Raw genomic sequence first — 6,810 nt, 5'->3', positions numbered from 1 at the left:
ACTTTTTATCATATGTGGTGGGAATGTAGAGAAGTTTTTTTTAAAAAAGGGAAATACAGTGAATTGAAAAAAATGTTTCAAATGACATTTGTAAAAACAAACAAACCAGAAGCGTTTTTGTTAGGGATTGTAGGACAAGACCTGCCAAGAAAAACAAAGAATTTATTTATGTATGCTACAACAGCAGCAAGTGTCTTGATAGTACAAGGAAGGAAGAATGAGGAAATCCCAACGAATGAACAGTGGCAAGGAAAATTGATGAGCTATGCAGAGTTGGCTAAATTGACATATAAACTGCAGGACAAGGACAACTGTGACTTTAAGGAAGAATGGGAGCTTTTTACAAATTATCTAAAAAGGCAACAAAATGAATTAGACTCCTTGGCAGGTTTTGAATAAACATACACAAATTTATTGGTAACACAATAGATAGATAAGGTAAGGATACGTATAACTTTATAACATGCAGAGAATAATATGTGCAGAGAAATCAGCTGATGGAAGTCCCTGGTGGGAGGGGAAGGGAGAGATGCAAGGGGGCGTAGGGAAAAAGGGGGAAATAATGTATGTGATTATATGATTTGATAATTGGTTATGCTGAAATTGCTTAATAAAAATATTTTTTTAAAAAAAGAGAGAGATCCAGCAGGGCTCAAAGCAAGGGGTGGGAATTCTGAACTGAAAATAAAACCCATCTCAACATGGAGAAGGGGACATGGGCAGTTTGAGCTTCTCCTGTTTTTTCGCAGCACCTGGGATGTCGCAGCCACCGGAGCACAGTGTCTTTTGCAGAAGGGATGGGTAGAAACACATTTTACCCCCTGCAAAGACGCCAGGTGGAAATGCCAGCAGCCTGGCCAGCTGGAAGCCAGATGTGCATGCCATGTTACTCATGGGAGATCTGTGTTTGGAGTTCTGCCGTGCTGAAATCTGCCCTCCAGTTTCTAGAAAGTTTTCCACCGCAGCATAAGACTATAAGAGCTCCTACAGTGATGGAGATAGGGACGCGGGTGGCGCTGTGGGTTAAACCACAAAGCCTAGGACTTGCTGACCAGAAGGTCAGCAGTTCGAACCCCCGCGACGGGGTGAGCTCCTGTTGCTCAGTCCCAGCTCCTGCCCACCTAGCAGTTCGAAAGCACGTCAAAGTGCAAGTAGATAAATAGGTACCGCTCCGGCAGGAAGGTAAAAGGTGTTTCCATGCGCTGCTCAGGTTTGCCAGAAGTGGCTTAGTCATGCTGACCACTTGACCCGGAAGCTGTACGCCGGCTCCCTCGGCCAGTAAAGCGAGATGAGCGCTGCAACCCCAGAGTCGTCCACGACTGGACCTAATCGTCAGGGGTCCCTTTACCTTTACAGTGATGGAGAAATGCAATGACAAACCTAGACTGCATCTTAAAAAGCCGAGATATCATCTTGCCGACAAAGGTCCGTATAGTTCAAGCTATGGTTTGCCCAGTAGTGATGTATGGAAGTGAGAGCTGGGCCATCAAGAAGGCTGATCGCCGAAGAATGGATGCTTTTGAATTCTGGTGCTGGAGGAGACTCTTGAGAGTCCCATGGACTGCAAGAAGATCAAACCGATCCATTCTGAAGGAAATCAACCCTGTGTGCTCAATGGAAGGACAGATCCTTCCATGTTTCAGCTTGTCAATATCCTTCTTAGGTTGTGGTGCCCAGAACTGAACTCCAGGTGTGGTCCCACTGAGGCGGAATAGAGCGGTACCATCACTTCCCCCTGGAAGCCGTAGAACTGCAAGGTTGGGAGGGACCTCGAGTCATCTAGTCCAACCCTCTGCAATGCAAGAATCGCAGCTCGCTTGGTTCGAGCACAGCTCAGGCTCCGGCTTCCAAAAGGAGAAGACCTTTTTTTACGAAATGCATTCACTCGCAACCTTTCTGAAAAAGAAAAATAAGAAACCACCTTGGCCGCCTGCCAGTTCTCCTCCCTCTCGCACAAGGGAGAAGAAAAGCTGAGGCTTAAAGTTGTCAAAGGGGCTTGTCAAAGCGAAACGGAGAGTGCCGAGATGCGGAGATAAACGGGGCTGCAGGAACATTTCTTGGTCCCATTCCAAGGGAAGCATTTTTCAAGCGTTTGAGCAATCAGCCATGTTCGAAAGCAATCAAGAGAAGTCGGGGGACGGGGGGAGGACAGGCAGGAGATGGGCCAGCAAACAAAGGCGCTGGCGGGAAATTGCCGCCAAGAGCAAACGACTCTCCATCTTAACAAACTTGAGGTTTCGGAGAAAGGGAGTCTTGTTTGCCAGAAAGGCTGGATTCAAACATGCAACAAAATAGTCGGGCGTGAAGGAATTTGGAATTCAGTCTTTCAGACAGCGGGGAGTATGTAACATTAAAAAAAAAAAGTCTGTAATTTTGAAAGATCTTCTCATGTAGAAATATAGCGTTTCAAGGAAGAGGTTTAGACTAAAATCTCTCTCCCTGATGTACTCGCTTTCTGCTTGCAGGGAGGCTTAGGAAAGAACAGGAGGGAGCATTTGAAAATTCCCCACGTTACTGTGGTACACAGTCCACCCCATCACTGTGTTGTTGTTTAGTCATGTCCGACTCTTGTGACCCCATGGACCAGAGCATGCCAGGCCCTCCTGTCTTCCACTGCCTCCCGCAGTTTGGTCAAACTCATGTTAGTAGCTTCGAGAACACTGTCCCACCATCTCGTCCTCTATCATCCCCTTCTCCTTGTGCCCTCCATCTTTCCCAACATCAGGGTCTTTTCCAGGGAGTCCTCTCTTCTCATGAGGTGGCCAAAGTATTGGAGCCTCAGCTTCAGGATCTGTCCTTCCAGTGAGCACTCAGGGCTGATTTCCTTCAGAATGGAGAGGTCTGATCTTCTTGCAGTCCATGGGACTCTCAAGAGTCTATTAATATTAATAATCTTAATAATATTATTGTTGTTATTATTAAGGCCCGAACCAATGGATTCAAGTTCCAAGAAAGGAGATCCGACTAAACATCAGGGAGAATTTTCTGATAGCAGGAGCTGTTCGGCTCCCTTGGAACGTGGCAGATGCACCTTCATAGGAGGTTTTTAAGCAGAGGTTGGACGGCCTTCGGTCGGGGATTCTTTAGCTGCATTGCAAGGGGTTGGACTAGATGACCTCTGGCGTTCCCTTCCAGCGCCGTGATTCACCCTCCCTCCCTCCCTCTTTCCCTGTCCCTCAGGTGTTTGATGGCTGCTCCGTTGGGGGGCTGTTCTTGCTGAGGAATTCCACAACGCCAACTGTTATGGATGTGTTTTGCCCATGAGGTATATAGGGGGGGCTTTGCCTCCCTCTCGCATTCCTTATTGCAAGCATCACAAGGAGAAATGGGACCACTGCAAAAAAAAAAAAAAAAAGCCTGCCTGACAGCCAGGAATCAAAGAATAAGCCCCATGGCAGCCCCTCCTCCTCCTCCCTCACAACTTTCCCCCAACTCTCTGCTCAGAGTTTGGGGGTCTTTTTTTCGCTCTTCTTGCTGACACGGGAACTGCAGCCGCTTGGTGATTCTTGCAGGAACAGCCTGGTCTGCCTGCAGCTTGGATGGTGTTTTATTATTGAAAAAGACCCAGGTGGAGAGAGGAACAAGCCCTTGGCCTCTGGGACAGACGAGGCCGCTGGACAAGGTTTTGCTGTTCATAGTGTTTTATCACTACAGCGGCCAAGGATGTGCTTGCAAACTCAGAGCAGGTAAGTGGTGCTAATATCGTCTTTAGCAGCGCTCAGGGTTGGGTGGTTTCTTTCTCGACTCGCTCCCAGCGAAGCAAATCGCCGCATTTTAGAAGTAGGAATTGGGGACAGGGGGTAGAAAATTGTTTCAGCGTGCTTTCAAAGGAAATCCTACTTAATTCACACTATGCGAGCCAAAACACGCCGTGCTTTGACATTCACGTTTCTCCAGATTTTGCAGTGCCGTTCTCCAGCTAAGTAAGGTGTACAAAAATGCATGTAACAGGGTAAAGAATGCATAGAAATTCATATAATTGTGAAAATAAGATAGCGGAAAATGCATCTTGTTAGGGGGAAGGGCTTTGCAGAAATGTGCATGTTACACAAAATTCTGCGCACAGAAATGTGAATGTTAGGATAAATTCACAACAAAATGCTGGCGAATTTCCACGATGAGTTGATGGTTGTTGTTGTTTTAACAAATTCAAACTGGTGTGGAAATGTGGAGGACTGATAGGACAAATGAGAAACTCGGAGGAACAAAAATCTACAGATTCACCAAGGACTAAAGGCAAGTTCTTATTAGCCCCTATTTGTTTCACTAGGGAGTTATGCACGGGGTTAAATCTCCTGTTGAAATCTGTGCGGCTTTAACACTGTAATTCTACACAGGGGAAACAAGTCCACATTGTCACCAACAAGGCTTTTGTCACTTGCTATCTTCTGCAACCTTCTGCAGAAGTACACCCTACTGTGTTGAAAGGGGTTTGCTCGCTTGTTAAGCCACAGGGTTTCCCCCTGAAAGTGCAATACTTTGGCAGGATTTTGTTGTTGGCTGTTTATGCTATCCTATGCAAAGCATCCTGATTGGTGCCAGTTGGTGGCAATAATAATAATAATTATAATAATAATTTATTTATTATTTATACCCCACCCATCTGGCTGGGCGGCTTCCAACAGAATATTAAAATACAATAGTCCGTCAAACATTAAAAGCTTCCCTAAACAGGGCAGCCTTCAGATGTCTTCTAAAAGTCTGGTAGTTGTTCTTATCTTTGACGTCTGGTGGGAGGGTGTTCCACAGGGCGGGTGCCACTACTGAGAAGGCCCTCTGCCTGGTTCCCTGTAACTTGGCTTATCGCAGGGAGGGAACTGCCAGAAGGCCCTCGGAGCTGGACCTCAGTGTCCGGGCAGAACGATGGGGGTGGAGACGCTCCTTCAGGTATACTGGGCCATTTAGAGCTTTAAAGGTCAGCACCAACACTTTGAATTGTGCCTGGAAACGTACTGGGAGCCAATGTAGTTTAACAGATGAATCTTGGATACGATGGAGATGTAAAAGATTTGGATTATTATAAAAGATGCAGGAGGAAATAGCTAACAAGAGGACCCACGAAGGGGAGGATGGAACCCCAGGAGATTTTTTTGGAAACTTGTGTTTATGTTGTATGTTGGATATGTGCTTGTAAAACTGTAATTTGAAAAATGAACAAAAAAGAATTCCAAAGCTGTGGATTTTCACAGGACATGAAATTGTTTTACTGAAACTTGCATATATATATATATCCCTGTGCACAGAGGAATGTTGGATATCTGCCCAATTCAAGATCTGGGCGGGATGAGAGGAAGCGCCTTCTGGATAACCTTCCATGACTTTGCTGCTCGCAGGTGTCTGGGTCATTAGTACGCAAATAAAGTCAGGGTTGGGCCAAGAATGTCGACCCGTCTTCCCAAACCTCACACACCTTGTCTGGGAACCGCCCAGTTCCACCTGCTGCAAATTGGGAATGTTCTGCTGCTGGGCCTAAATTCCATTACCTCTCACATAACACTAGAGCTCACACAGACATCCCCAAAAGCTGAATGTCGGGGAAGATCACAAGAAAGTACAACTTCACACAGCAGTTAGTTAACCTGTGGAACTCCCTCCCACAGGAGACAGGGATGGATTTAAAAGAGGATGAGGGAAATTCATGGGGGATAAGGCTATCAAGGAACATAAGGACATAAGTAGAACCTGCTGGATGAGGCCAGCAGCCCGTCTAGTCCAGCATCCTGTTCTCACAGTGGCCAACCAGATGCCCCAATGGGAAACCCGCAAGAAGGATTCGAACACAAGAGCCCTCTCCCCTCACTCCATGGCCTCTAGCAAGTGGTGCTAGCAAGGGCTGATGGGAGTTGTAGTCCAGAACATCTGGGGGGCATTCAGGTAGGCAAAGGCAGGCCTACAGAGCTTGGTTCTCCTCCTTGATCTTATGAAGACATGCAGAGTGGGTGCTTTCTCGTGAGTAGGGGATGTTGGAGAATGAAAATACGAGACAAAGGAGTGGAAATCGCTTTTTCTGCTTATTTGTCTCGTGTCTGGAACAGAAATTGAACCAGTAAATACAACTAGTTGCTTTCAAGATAGGTAACTGATGCCATCGCATAGCCCTGCCTTGCATCTCTACCTATGTTAAACATAGGTAGAGATAAAGGTAAAGGGACCCCTGAGCATTAGGTCCAGTCATGGCCGACTCAGGTTGCGGCACTCATCTCGCTTTATTGGCCGAGGGAGCCGACGTACAGTTTCCGGGTCATGTGGCCAGCATGACTAAGCCGCTTCTGGCGAACCAGAGCAGCACACGGAAACACCATTTAGCTTCCTGCCGGACCGGTACCTATTTATCTACTTGTGCTTTGATGTGCTTTCAAACTGCTAGGTTGGCAGGAGCAGGGACTGAGCAATGGGAGCTCACCCCGTCGCAGGGATTCGAACCGCCGACCTGCCGATCGGCAAGCCCTAGGCTCAGTGGTTTAAACCCCAGCACCACCTGGGTCCTGAATAACATAAGGACAACGTAATTGACGTAACTTCATGTTGGCATCCATCTGTCTTGAGACACAGCAGAGTGCTCCTCCAGGGCATTAGCTGCACCCAAGTGACCTCCCTGGGCAGTGTGTCTGGAGGTCCTGGGCTGAATGGTCTCTTTAAATTTGAAGATGTGTATTTCTTTAAAGGCCAGAGCAAATAACATGACCTAGTTTTACAGCTGTGAATTAAGCTGTTGGGTATGGTATATAAAGAGCAGCCTGTAGCTCCCTCAGTACCCTGGTAGGTGGGTCATGCTTATTGATATATTGTAATTTGGTGTAAAAGGAGTTT

At 46.8% G+C, this 6,810-nt stretch overlaps 1 protein-coding gene across 1 annotated transcript in view; it reads left to right on the top strand.

The window, feature by feature from the left end:
• Window positions 1–3,622: 3,622 nt before the first annotated feature.
• The window catches only part of LOC310686780 (uncharacterized protein), a 224,207-nt gene continuing 221,019 nt past the window's right edge, over window positions 3,623–6,810 (top strand). Inside the window, exon 1 of the mRNA XM_083460827.1 lies at window positions 3,623–3,686. The gene's annotated coding sequence lies outside the window, so the exon portion shown is untranslated. The remainder of the gene's footprint in view (window positions 3,687–6,810) is intronic.

Source organism: Podarcis liolepis (genome assembly GCF_965112155.1).
Source record: "Podarcis liolepis genome assembly, chromosome: 10".
Classification (NCBI taxonomy): Eukaryota; Metazoa; Chordata; class Lepidosauria; order Squamata; family Lacertidae; genus Podarcis; species Podarcis liolepis.
The sequence above is the reverse complement of the archived record's forward strand: the minus strand, read 5'-3'. Positions and strand labels throughout refer to the sequence as shown.